Source organism: Microcebus murinus, chromosome 2, assembly GCF_040939455.1.
Source record: "Microcebus murinus isolate Inina chromosome 2, M.murinus_Inina_mat1.0, whole genome shotgun sequence".
Classification (NCBI taxonomy): domain Eukaryota; kingdom Metazoa; phylum Chordata; class Mammalia; order Primates; family Cheirogaleidae; genus Microcebus; species Microcebus murinus.
Genome location: NC_134105.1, coordinates 19,385,985 through 19,398,674, shown reverse-complemented (window position 1 = coordinate 19,398,674; position 12,690 = coordinate 19,385,985). Strand labels below are relative to the sequence as shown.

General features: G+C 45.5%; 1 protein-coding gene across 5 annotated transcripts in view; it reads left to right on the top strand.

Moving 5' to 3' along the window:
- Window positions 1–1,303: 1,303 nt before the first annotated feature.
- The window catches only part of PTAFR (platelet activating factor receptor), a 39,245-nt gene continuing 27,858 nt past the window's right edge, over window positions 1,304–12,690 (top strand). For 2 of the 5 annotated variants that reach the window (XM_012750745.2, XM_075995688.1), the window contains exon 1: window positions 1,304–1,465. The gene's annotated coding sequence lies outside the window, so the exon portion shown is untranslated. The other 3 variants (XM_075995694.1, XM_012750746.3, XM_075995686.1) reach the window with 3 other exon arrangements.

Here is a 12,690-nt window from a genome sequence, read left to right as displayed (position 1 = left end):
GACTTTTGCTTTTTGCAGTTGTTGATGAGTAAATAGGTACAATGATATGAGAGGCACAATGTTTTATAGTATCCACAGATACCATAACTTTGATTTGCTTCTCTGTGGGAGGGGACAGAAGCTTGGGTGTCTTACTGTCTTTCCAAGTACAGCAGAGCACGTCCAAACCACATATGAAACTAGAGCATGGGGATGGGGTGTGGGGGGGTGGGTAGCTGTGGCTCTGGCTAAAACTGGACCAAGGCAGAGGGAGGGAGGTGTTCAGTCACTCTGCAAAAGGCCATACTTGTGAGGTAATGCAGGCTGTCCTGTGCAGGGAGCAGTGGCTTGGTTTTCTAGCCAGGCAAAGTGACACCTGTCTTACTCCAGTGTGTGGGTGTACATACCCGCGCCTTCCTTAGAGGTTAAGTGGTGGTCAGCTATCTGCAAGCTCATTTTTGCCCTCGAGGGGGCTGTGCCAGCAATTAGCTATGGGTGTGTGTATTTGTTCAGTAAGTATGCTGGTTTAGAAATAAAATGGTGAACACCACAGGATTCCTGCTGCCTGCCTCACAGCTAAGGTACACAGGCAAGTGACAATGCATCTACTGCTCTGAGGAGGGAGCCCTTGCTCTTGTTTTTAACACCCAAGGTATGTTTCCTGGAGAAAGTGACCTGTTTATAAAAGTTGGGACCCAGTGGCTGATGTACCAGTTAGGAATGTTTTCAGCTTCAAAGAAAAACTGGGAAAAATAAGTAGGGGAATATTTTGCTTACAATATTTAATTCTATATAATATAAATTTTTGTTCACTTTTTTTTTGACCATCCAGAAGTACCTTATCAGCCAATATTTTTTATTTTATTTTTATTTTTTGAGACAGAGTCTCACTTTGTTGCCCAGGCTAGAGTGAGTGCCATGGCGTCAGCCTAGCTCACAGCAACCTCAATCTCCTGGGCTCAAGTGATCCTACTGCCTCAGCCTCCCGAATGGCTGGGACTACAGGCATGCGCCACCATGCCCAGCTAAGTTTTTCTATATATATTAATTGGCCAATTAATTTCTTTCTATTTATAGTAGAGACGGGGTCTCGCTCTTGTTCAGGTTGGTTTTGAACTCCTGACCTTGAGCGATCCCACCTCCCATTTTTTATTTTTTTTTATTTCAAAATATTAAGGGGATACAAATGTTTTAGGTTGGATCATTTTTGTAATGCTCAAGTCCCAGCTGTAGGTGTGCCCATAACCCAGATAGTGTTCATAGTGCCCATTAGGCTGGTTTTTGCCCCTCCCCCTCCCTCCGGAAACAGGCTGTTGCTGTGCTGCTGCTTCAGCCTCTCCGGGGCCTGAGTATCTCATAGTCACAAGAAGGTTGTGGCAGCACCACACCTTCCTTCTGCTAAGCAGAAGGAAGTCATCTAGGAAGCAGAAATTTTCTCGGAAGATGACATTGGCCAGAAAATGAGTCCCATGGACACCTGTTAATGGTAAGTGTGGCTGGGAGAGTGGCAAAGGAGAATGGATAGGCAGTACACCAAGCTTCGTCCCTTGGGGCTGGGCACCTACTGTTAGCAATGAAATAAAGTTTCCCCGGCAAGAATGAAAGAGGGAGTGTGTGCTGGGAACACCTACTAGTGTCTGGCATAGAGGGGGTAGGACCTGAGGCAAAGATGTTGCAGTCAGAGGAAATAGCATGTGCAAAGGCCTAGAGGTAAGAGCATAGCCCATTCGTGGAATTGAATGTCCTTTGTTATTCCTGGAGTGATCATGAAGTTATATCAAAAAATTTGGGTTTCAGACAGGATATCCTATTTTCCCAGAAGGACCAAAGTCTTCTCATTTCCTTTCTGGCACATTTTAGCCACAGACCCACTGGGCAGATCAGTAGAGGTCCCAGCCCATTCTCATAAGCCCGCTCGGAGCAATCTTCTCTGATGACCTGGCTTGGGAGAAGGGTGTGTGGTGGGCATTGAACTGAGGCAGCATAGTCAAGGCTGGCCTCTGGGGCAGGACTGTGGCCAGGACAGTGGCAGTATCTCCAGCCCCTTCATCCAGGAATAGGTTAAGGGGAGCTCTTTGGGCAGGAAAGGCTCGCTGGAGGAATGCCAGGGCCCAGAGGGAATGAAGGGCTGGAGGAGCCACTTCGCTCCTTCCTGTGGTTAGCTGCAAGTAATGGAGCAGATAGCCACCCCCTCCCACACATGTCCCACTGCGCAGCCCTCTGGGCTAAGAGGACCACTGTGGGCAGAGGTGAAGTGGAAGGGGCCAGTTCGGTAGGGTTAGTTAACACCCTAGCTTTTGGGCCAACTTCATCTCCGAGCCTCAGCTTCCTTGTGTGTTAAGTGGGAATTGTACCTTTAAAACACAGTGTGACCGCTGAGGGCATCAGTCATTGCCTTTGGTAGTCTGGGCACCTGAACCCTCACCCCTGGCTGTGGCCTCTCAGCTGCTTCCTGGGGCAGCCACAGCCAGGCCCAACCTTCTGGCTACTCTCACCACCCTGATGCCACAGCGGAGGGAGGAGGAAGTATGTGGGAGGCTACGGATGGGTCTGGGCCTGCGCTAAGGGTGGAACCTCTGAGAAACCGGATTGGCCCTTCTCCTTTTCCTTCCCCTCTCCCCTGACCCCATCCTACCATATCTGGATCTTCTGCCCACTTGCTGGAGGTTATCAGCGCTTCTCACCATTGGGATCGGGGCTCAGAGCTCTATGGGGTGTTGTGGAACGCGCATAGAAGGGGATTGGGGTTCCCTCCGTGAGTATCTGCCCTGCCACTCACTAGCTTTGTGAACCTGGCAAATCATTTTCCCTCTCTGGACTTCAGCTGTCTCCTCTTTGGTAAAATGAGGGTAAAACACCTTCTCCATTCCTGTCTGTGAACTCTGGTACCAGAGATCCTGTTTCTTTTCAAAAGAATAAACCTTGCAAATGGAGACAACAAGCCTGCATTTGGCATTAGAGTGGAGTTCGAATCCTGGCTCCACTACAAACAGACCTTGTGTAAGTCTTTTAAAAAAATTTTTTTTTATTAATTAAAAGGGGGGAGGAGTGAGGAAAAAAATGTCCCTTTTTTTTTTGAGACAGTCTCTTGTCACCCTGGGTAGAGTACAGTGGTGTCATCGGAGCTCACTGCATCCTTAAATTCCTAGGATCAAGCAATCCTCCTGCCTCAGCCTCCTGAGTAGCTGGGACTACAGGTGCACCACCACACCCAGGTAATTTTTTTCTATTTTTGGTAGAGACTGGGTCTCGCTCTTGCTCAGGCTGGTCTTGAACTCCTGAGCTCAAACAATCTGCCCACCTCAGCCTCCCAGAGTGGTAGGATTACAGATGTAAGCCACCATGCCCGGCCCTTGTGCAAGTCTTGAAACTTCTCTGAGCCTAAGCTTCCTCATCACTTCTGTTGATTGTCCTTAAGGTTGAGGAGATCAGGGAAACTAGGTGCCCAGTCCAGCGGGGTACACAGTGGCTGCTCCTCCCTGCCCTACTCCGCAGCATGGCATTTCCTGCTTCAAGAATTGGATGAGAGAGCTCAGGATTGAGAACACCTGGGAAACTTTAGACATTTTTCTGGTCTCCTTGAAGATTCTGATTCAGGGTGTGTGTGAGAGAGAGAGAGACAGGTGGATCTTTCACAAATTCTCAGGTTAACTTGGCCTGGGCTGGAGCCATCAGATGGGGAGGGGCAGCCATTCTTAAGGGGACATCTAGGCAAGCACAGGTAGAAAGAGCCCCAGGTGACCGACCTCTCCTCTCCCAGCCCCTGCTTCCTCCGGCATCCTTCCAAGCCTGCTCTGCTCCGTGGACTGCTAACTTGGAATCACACTGGCGCTAGTTAAAATTTCATTTCCCAGCCCCACTACTGGCACTACCGGGTCAGAGTCTCTGGAAGTAGAATCTGAAAAACTGCTTAAAAAAAAAAAAAGTGTCCATTTTTAACAAGTTCTCAAACTGAGTCTGATGTGTGGAAAGGAGTTGACCCCTACCTCTGGGACCCTAGGCAGGAGCTGGGGTAAATAAAGTTATTTTCATGTAGTGAATCCCTGTTATGTGCCAGGTACCATGCTAGGGATGACGTAGGGAGTATGTGCCGCCGTTATAAACTAAGGAAACCGAGGCTCAGAGGTGTTCGGTGGAGGGCTCGAGCTGAGGACCAGGGGTAGCAGTCAAAACCCAATCTAGGGCCGGGCGCTGTGGCTCACGCCTGTAATCCTAGCTCTTGGGAGGCCGAGGCGGGCGGATTGCTCAAGGTCAGGAGTTCAAAACCAGCAAGAGCGAGACCCCGTCTCTACTATAAATAGAAAGAAATTAATTGGCCAACTGATATATATATAAAAAATTAGCCGGGCATGGTGGCGCATGCCTGTAGTCCCAGCTACTCGGGAGGCTGAGGCAGAAGGACCACTCAAGCCCAGGAGTTTGAGGTTGCTGTGAGCTAGGCTGACGCCACGGCACTCACTCTAGCCTGGACAACAAAGCGAGACTCTGTCTCAAAAAAAAAACAAAAAAAACAACCCAATCTAGTAGACTTAGAATCAGCATTTGAGAATGCCCACCTATGCCATGGCCCAGTTTGCTTTCCTCTGTGGCCTAACACCCCTGTTCCCTGCTAAGCCCTATCAGATATTTTGGTGAGGGGGGCAGTGGCCAAGGCAGAGACAAGGAGTAACATTGAGTGCAGACCTCTGGGTGCAGACCTCTGGGTGCAGCCCTAGGCTTTTGCCAGAACTATGGTCCTTTGCCTTGGTCAGACTAGGGACTGCTCAGAGTGAAGGTTTGTCTTCGCCATTAGACTGGGGGCCCATAAGGACAGGGATGGCTTTGTCTCCCTCTCAACTGGAAATGGCTTCAGGAGGCAGAAATTTCTCTTTCCCAATAGACTGGGCATTCCTGAAGGCAGGGCTCCTCCTTGGCTGGGGGCACCTGAGAGTAGGTGTGTCACATCCCTTGGACTGTGGTTTCCTGTGGGCCAGACTGGCTGTGTGTCCTCTCAGGCAGGGGTGTATTCTGGAAGTAGTGTTGGGTCTTTTCCATCAGCTTGGGGCTGCACCCACTGACAGGTTCCTGAGGACAGGGCTCTATCCCCCTGCCCCCCTAAGACCGGGCCTCCTGAGGACAAGGCTCTATCCCCCTGACCCTCAAAGCCTGGAGACTCCTGAGGACAGGGCTCTATCCCTCCTACCACCCCAGCCTGGGGCACCTGAGCACAGGGATGGGACCTTCTCTAGGTAAGGGCCCATCTCCTCCTCAGACAAGGGACCCAGTTCCTCCCTCCTCTGCTTCCCCGGGCCCAGCCCTTCCTCCTAGGGGGACTCAGCATGGATGGGCCCAGCCTGTATTGTTGGCTGAGCTGGTATGCAGGCTGCCTGGCTGGATTTGGGTATTCCTGATGACCTTGGGGTTGGAGACCCACCCAAGGAGCTGGCTTCCTGGCCTCAGATGCCCCACCCACCCAGCAGAACCCGCAGGCAGGCCTCTCCTAATCCTTCACCCTGCCGCTGCTCATTGGAGGGTAGAGTGAGTCACCCTCTGCCTCTGCCTCCTCCCCACTCGTCCCTGCGTCTTGAGTTCCCTGAGAAGCTACCCAGGAAGTATGCTCTCTGAGGCCCTCTCCCCCTCAGCCTCTTTGTCACCTCCTAGACCAGCGTGCCTGCTGTTTCTCAGGTAAGAGGTTGGTGGCCTGGGGGAGAGGGTCAGGTTAGGCCACTTTGTCGAGCAACCCTGCAGAATCATTGAGGCTGGTCAAATTCTGGAAGGGTGCACATAGCTAGGTGATGTCTGCCTTCTCTCCCTTCAGCACCCCCTCGTGGACATACAACCTCCCATTGTCACCCACAGACACCGCATACATCCTGTCACCCCTCATAGACATTTAGCACCCACCGACACGGCATTCCCTTGCACACGTCACACAAAACAGCCTGGTCAACCACAGAAACACTTCACAACACACGACAGACCCTCATCACCCACAGATGCAACTCATGACCCGTCACCATACACAATGCACAAACTGTCACCAACTGACACAATATTCCCTCACGTATGCAGTTTGTAACCCACAGGATGAAACACACATCCTACAGACACACAATGTGCTACTGTGCTGACAGACGCACACCCCAACATCGAAGACTCCCCCGGCTTACTCAGCTACAGACAAACATATTCCACATGGTCACACAAGCATCTCCCCTACACACACATGCACACATAGACACACATCAGTGCAACCACCCGTACATATCACAGGACCCCCTTCTACCCCAAATGGGGCCTCAAGATCCTTGGGTGCTACAGCTCGGTCAGGGCAAGGGCAGGAGCTGGGCCCAGTCAGTAACGCCATCCCCACTTCTCACCCCCCGGTGTCTGCTGTGCATTGGGGTGGCCAGGGTGGCATAGCTGAGCCATAGGGGAGGAGCAGAGCCAGGTCCCAGATGCATCAAAGAGCAGGAAAGAGAGGCTGCCTCTCCTGGCTGGCTGGCCGCTGCTTCCTATAGCCCTAGGACTCTGCATACGCTGATAATGAAAACAGCTAGCATTTGTCACATGCCTCTTGGAAGCCAGACATAATGCTAAACACTTTTATAAGCATCATCTTACATAATACCTTTAAGAAGTGGGTACCATTATCTTTATTTTATAGCTGTGGAAATAGGCCTGCAGAGGTTAAGAAACTTGCCCAGTGTGCCAAAGCTAAGTGGCAGCAATGGGACTCAAACTTAGGTGAGTCTGGTCCCAGAGTTCACCTCTTTTTTTAACTTAAAAAATTTATTTTATTTTATTTTTTTTATTTTTTATTTTTTTAGATTAAAAATGTCAGATGAAAAAAATTTTTTTTAAAGAAGTAACACATTAGCAAGTTAAAAGTTGAGTAGAGGCTGGGCGCAATGGCTCATGCCTGTAATCCTAGCACTCTGGGAGGCCGAGGCGGGAGGATTGCTCGAGGTCAGGGGTTCGAAACCAGCCTGAGCAAAAGCGAGACCCCATCTCTACTGTAAATAGAAAGAAATTAATTGGCCAACTAATATATATATATATATAGAAAAAATCAGCCGAGAATGGTGGCGCATGCCTGTAGTCCCAGCTACTTGGGAGGCTGAGGCAGGAGGATCACTTGAGCCCAGGAGTTTGAGGTTGCTGTGAGCTAGGCTGATGAGACGGCACTCACTCTAGCCTGGGCAACAAAGTGAGACTCTGTCTCAAAAAAAAAAAAAGAAAAGAAAAGTTCAGTAGATGTAAAAGAGTACATATGAAAAGACTCTGCAGTGCTGTTCTTATTCTCCAACCACTCAATTTCCCCCTTGAGGAAACTTGAATTACCTCTTGGAGATCTCTCTCTTAACTACCGAGTTAGACTCGTGACATTTAGTTTACGTGCTGCTTAAACATGTCTTAGTGTTCCAAGGAGAGTGCCCAGGCGCTGGGCTTTCCCCAGCCTTCCCCTGCCCAGCCCAAAGTCAGTGGCCCCCTCTAGGGCTACTTCCAACTGGAGCCCTCTGTTGTCCTAAATCCCCAGAGACTTCCCTGTCCTTAAGTCCCCTGGGCCAGGTTTACCTTCCCTGAGGCCACTCTGTGGGCCCTGGCCACACCTCTGAGGCTTCCTTTTAAGATACTTCCTATGATGAGGTGACACCTCTTACAACATGGGGCGGGAGCAGTTCTCACTTTGCTGCCAAGACTCAGCAGGGGGAAGGGGTGGCAAGGGCAATATATGTAAACGTAACAATATTTGTACCCCCATAATATGATGAAATAAAAAAAAAAGTGCACTGGGGCTGGAGAGGGAGAGGAGGGAAGGGATAAAGGAAGAAAAGAAGGAGAGAGGAGCGGAGAGTGAGGACTACCTGCCAGGGCCGTTCCTTACATGCCCATGTCCATGGTGAGCGAGCGTCATGTCATGGTGCTTTGCAGATGAACAATCTGGAGCTCAGGGAGCTTGAGTGACTTGTGCAAGGTGATGCAGTTGTGAAGTGGCAGAGTTGGGATTCAAACTCCCAAAGTTTCAGGGAGGATGAGTAAATAAGAGAGAGTTCTGTGAGTTTGCACTATTTGTCTCTCCCTTTGCCTACACCGCCCTGTCTTAATTACTGTGACTTTACAGTAAGTGTCGATAGGTGATGCGGTCTGTTCCCAACTGCTCATCTATCTTCTCATTCTCCAAATTATTCTGGCTAATCTCAGGCTCATGTACTTTACATATAGACGTATATTATATAGAGAATATAAAATAAATATAATATATAGACTATATATAGAATAATATTACAAATACCTGTGTACCCACTGTTGAGTTAAATAGAATACCACAGATATAATAGAAGCTTCCTGTGTACCCACACTAATCTACCCCTCTCCTCTCCCCAGTGCTAATCATATTCTGAATTTGTCTGTATATATTGATGCAATGTGTTGTGTTCTCCAACATAATAATGTTTTACAATTTTAAGAAACAGTACCATGCATTAATATATTTACCCTTCTGCAACATGCTTTGTTAGTTTGGCATCATGTTTATTATTCATGTTATTACAGGTAGCTCTGTGCATTTTAACTTATGTACAGGATTACATTGTAGAAACGTACAAATATATGTTTCCTTATTAATGTGTTTAATATTTTTGGTGAATACCTAGAACGGATGTACATATTTCTAACTTTATTATGACTTTTGGGAATTGTTATTAATTTCCAAAAGACTAGTGCCAATTGTATCCTTTTTTTAGCTGCATAATGAGAGCTTTCATTGTTCTACATCTTCCTCAGTACTTGGAATTGGCAGGCTTGAATTTTTTCCAACCTGATGGGAGATTGTTTTAAGTTAGGCTCCTGATTTCCCAAAATATCAATAATATTTTTATGTTTCTTGGTCATTCAGGTTATTCTTCTGTGAATTGCCTATTCCTTCTTTGATCCATTTTACTATTGGGTTTTTGTTTAAAGTTATTGATTTATAGGAATTTATTTTATGTAATTCCTGGAAATTCTTTGTTATATTTGTTGCAAATATCTTCTCCTGATCTTGTCTCTTTACCAGTTTTATAGTATCTTTTGATGTATACAGTTTTCAAATTTATGTGGTCAAATTTATCCAGCTCTTTGTTTTACTATTTTTAATTCCCGTGTCTCAATTTAAGAAAATTTCCCATACCCTTATATTATAAAGATATTCTCTTCTATTTTCTTCCAAAATTTTTCATATTTTGCTTTTCACAGTTAGGTCATTATTCTATTTGGAATTTAATTCTGGATATGGTATCAGGTAGGGATCTAATTTTATTATTGTGTTTTTCCTAATAGATAGTTAATAACATGTACCAATAGTTACTCTTATTGATCTTTAATGGCAACTCTGTCATATGTGTCAAATTTCCATATATGTGTGCTCTGTATTTCTGGAGCCTCTATTTTGTTCCTTTGGACTATTTATCCTTTTGTTAATACCACTCTGTCTTAGTACTCTAACTTTATAATAAGACTTGATATATAATAAGGAAAGTTCTAGCATCTGTCCTTGTTCTTCAAAAATTTCTTGGCTACTCTTTGCTTTTTCATTTGAAATTTTAGGATTAGCTTATAAAGTTCCTTGGAAAACTCTATTGGGATTTTGACTGGAATGGCACTGAATTTATAGATTATATGGGAATAATTTATATTTTTATGATATTGACAGTTCCATCCATGAATATGGTACATCTATTCTTTTATTTAATTCTTGTTTAATTATTTTTTCAATGATTTTTGTAATTTCCTCCATCAAGATCTTGTATATATATTTGCTTCCTCAAAAGAAAAAAGCCAAGATAATTTTCTTACTATTACAAATTGTATCTTCTTAAAAATGACATATTCTGGGCCGAGCGCGGTGGCTCATGCCTGTATCCTAGCACGCTGGGAGGCTGAGGCAGGCAGATCGTTTGAGCTCAGGAGTTCGAGACCACCCTGAGCAAGAGCGAAACCCCGTCTCTACTAGAAATAGAAAGAAATTAATTGGACAACTAAAAATATATAGAAAAAAATTAGCCGGGCATGGTGGCACATGCCTGTAGTCCCAGCTACTCAAGAGGCTGAGGCAGGCAGATGGCTTGAGCCCAGGAATTTGAGGTTGCTGTGAGCTCAGCTGACACCATGGCACTCTAGCTCAGGCAACAGAGTGAGACTCTGTCTCAAAAAAAAAAAAAGACATTTTGATATTCTGGCTGGGTGTTGTGGCTCATGCCTGCAATCCCAGCTTTGGGAGGCTGAGGTAAGAGAATCACTTGAGGCCAGGAGTTTGAGATCCCACCTCTCCAAAAAAAAAAAAAAAAGAATTAGCTGGGCGTGGTGGCACGCACCTGTAGTTCCAGCTACTTAGGAGGCTGCACCAGGAGGATTACTGGAACCAGAGAGGTGGAAGTTGCAGTGAGCTGTGATCATACCACTGCACTCCAGTCTGGGTGACAGAGTGAGACCCTGTCCCAAACAAACAAATAACAACAAAAACAACAACAAAAATTTAGAGAATAAGCCTGTGATTAAAAGAGAAAAAAGAAAGAGAAAATTCTAGCCTATGGACAGCAGCTTCGGCCTGTGGGCAAGAGTTCCAGCCTGCCCTTCTCGACAGCCTGTTGCATGGACTTCAGACTTGCCCAGCCACACAACCACATAAGCCAATTCCTTGCAACAAATCTCCTAATATGTAAAAAACGAAAGAAAAGAAAAGAAAGACATTATCTGTTTAATTGCTTATAGGAGCATGATTGTTTTGTATATGTAAATTTTATATTTAGAAATCTAGTTGAAATTTTTTATTGGTTCTGTTAATTTGGCCATGGAATGCTGTCATTTTTCTATGTAAATCGTTATATTGTCTGTGAAAATGATAGTTTTATTTTTTCTTTCCAATCTTTTTTTTTTTACACCACCATATAATATACTTTCAGTGAGTCTTTCCAATCTTTATAACCTTTTTTTTTTTTTTTGGTTTCATATTCCTCACAACAGAAGGAGGTTGTGATTATTTACGTTTTGCATATTAGGAAACTGAGGCTTGAAGAGGTAATTTGGCTTTTTCAAGTTTACACAGCAAGTGAGTGGCAGGCAAGATTTGAACTCAAGTCTCTTTGATTCTACAATCCATGCTCTTTTCCCTATGCTATTCTTTTTTTGTTTTTTTTTCCGGTTTTCCCTTTGTAGTTTTATTTTTTAAATTTCAGAATATTGTGGGGGTATAAACGTTTTGTTTACATGAATTGCTTTTGTACAGTTTAAGTCAAAGTTGTAAGTGTGTCCATCACCCAGATAGTGTGCACTGTACCCATTAGGACTGAATTTACCCATCCCCTCTTCCCCCTCCCTCCTGCTTCCATTTTTTCTGTTGAATTTTACTATCGTATGTGCATGAGTACTGATCAATTAGTTCCAATTTAATAGTAAGTACATGTGTTGTTTGTTTTTCCATTCTTGCTATACTGCACTTAGAAGGATGGTCTCCAGTTCTATCTTAATACAAGAGGTATTCATTCACCTTTTTCATGGCCGAGTAATATTCCATGGTATACATATATGACATTTTATTAATACACTCATGTATTGATGGGCACTTGGACTATTTCCACATCTTTGCAATTGTGAATTGTGCTGCTATAAACATTCAAGTGCATGTGTTTTTTTTTTTATAAAATGTCTTTCTTTTCCTTTGGGTAAATACCCAGTAGTGGGATTGCTGGATCGAATGGTAGGTCTACTTTTAGTTCTTTGAGGTATCTCCATGCTGCTTTCCAAAGAGGTTGTGCTAGTTTGCAGTCCCACCCTATGCTATTCTTCCTCCCCCATTATCCTCCATCACAGATGAGAAAAGGGCTGTCCCCAGAAGCAAAGCATCCACACCACTCTAGGTGAAGGACAGGTTCCAAGAACAGAAAGAACTTAACAAAGCTTATATAACAGTTGTGCAGGACCCAGCTGAGGTTTAGTGTATCTGGGTCTCAATTCCAGCTCTGCTACCCGCCAGCTATGTTACTTTGGATAAGTCACTTCCTCTCTTTAATCTCATTTATTCATTCGAGAAACATTATCTAGCACCTGCAATGTGCCGGGCAATGTTCCAGATCTTGGAATAGAACAAGAAACAAAGAGATTACAATGTGGTTGGGGAGACAGATAATAAGCAAAGTAAATAAGCAGAATATATGGCATGTTAGTCACAATAAATACCATGGAGAAAAATAAAGCGAGGTAGGGGCTTAGGGACTGTTGGGGGTGGCCGCAGTTTACTAGGGTGGGCAGGAAAGGCCTCACTGAGAAAGTGGCATGTGAGGGAAGACCCGAACTTTGGGTGTCTAGGGAAGAGTGTTCCAGGCATAGAGAAACCAGGCAGGTGCAAAAGGTTGAGGCCGGAGTGTGCCTGGAGTGTTGAGGAAGGGCAGGAAGGCCAGGTGACTCTGTCGCCCCAGCTAAAGTGCAGTAGTTTGGTCATAGTTCACTGCAAAACCTCAAACCCCTAGATTCAGGTGATACTCCTCCTGCCTCAGCCTCTAGAGTAGCTGGGACTATAGGTCTGTGCTTAGTCCGAACCATGGCCACGCCCAGCTAATTTTTCAAGTTTTTTGTTTTTTGTTTTTGTTTTTTTTTGAGACACAGTCTCACTCTGTGAGACTGCCCGGGCTAGAGTGCCCTGGCGTCAACCTAGCTCACAGCAACCTCCAACTCCTGGGCTCAAGTGATCCTCCT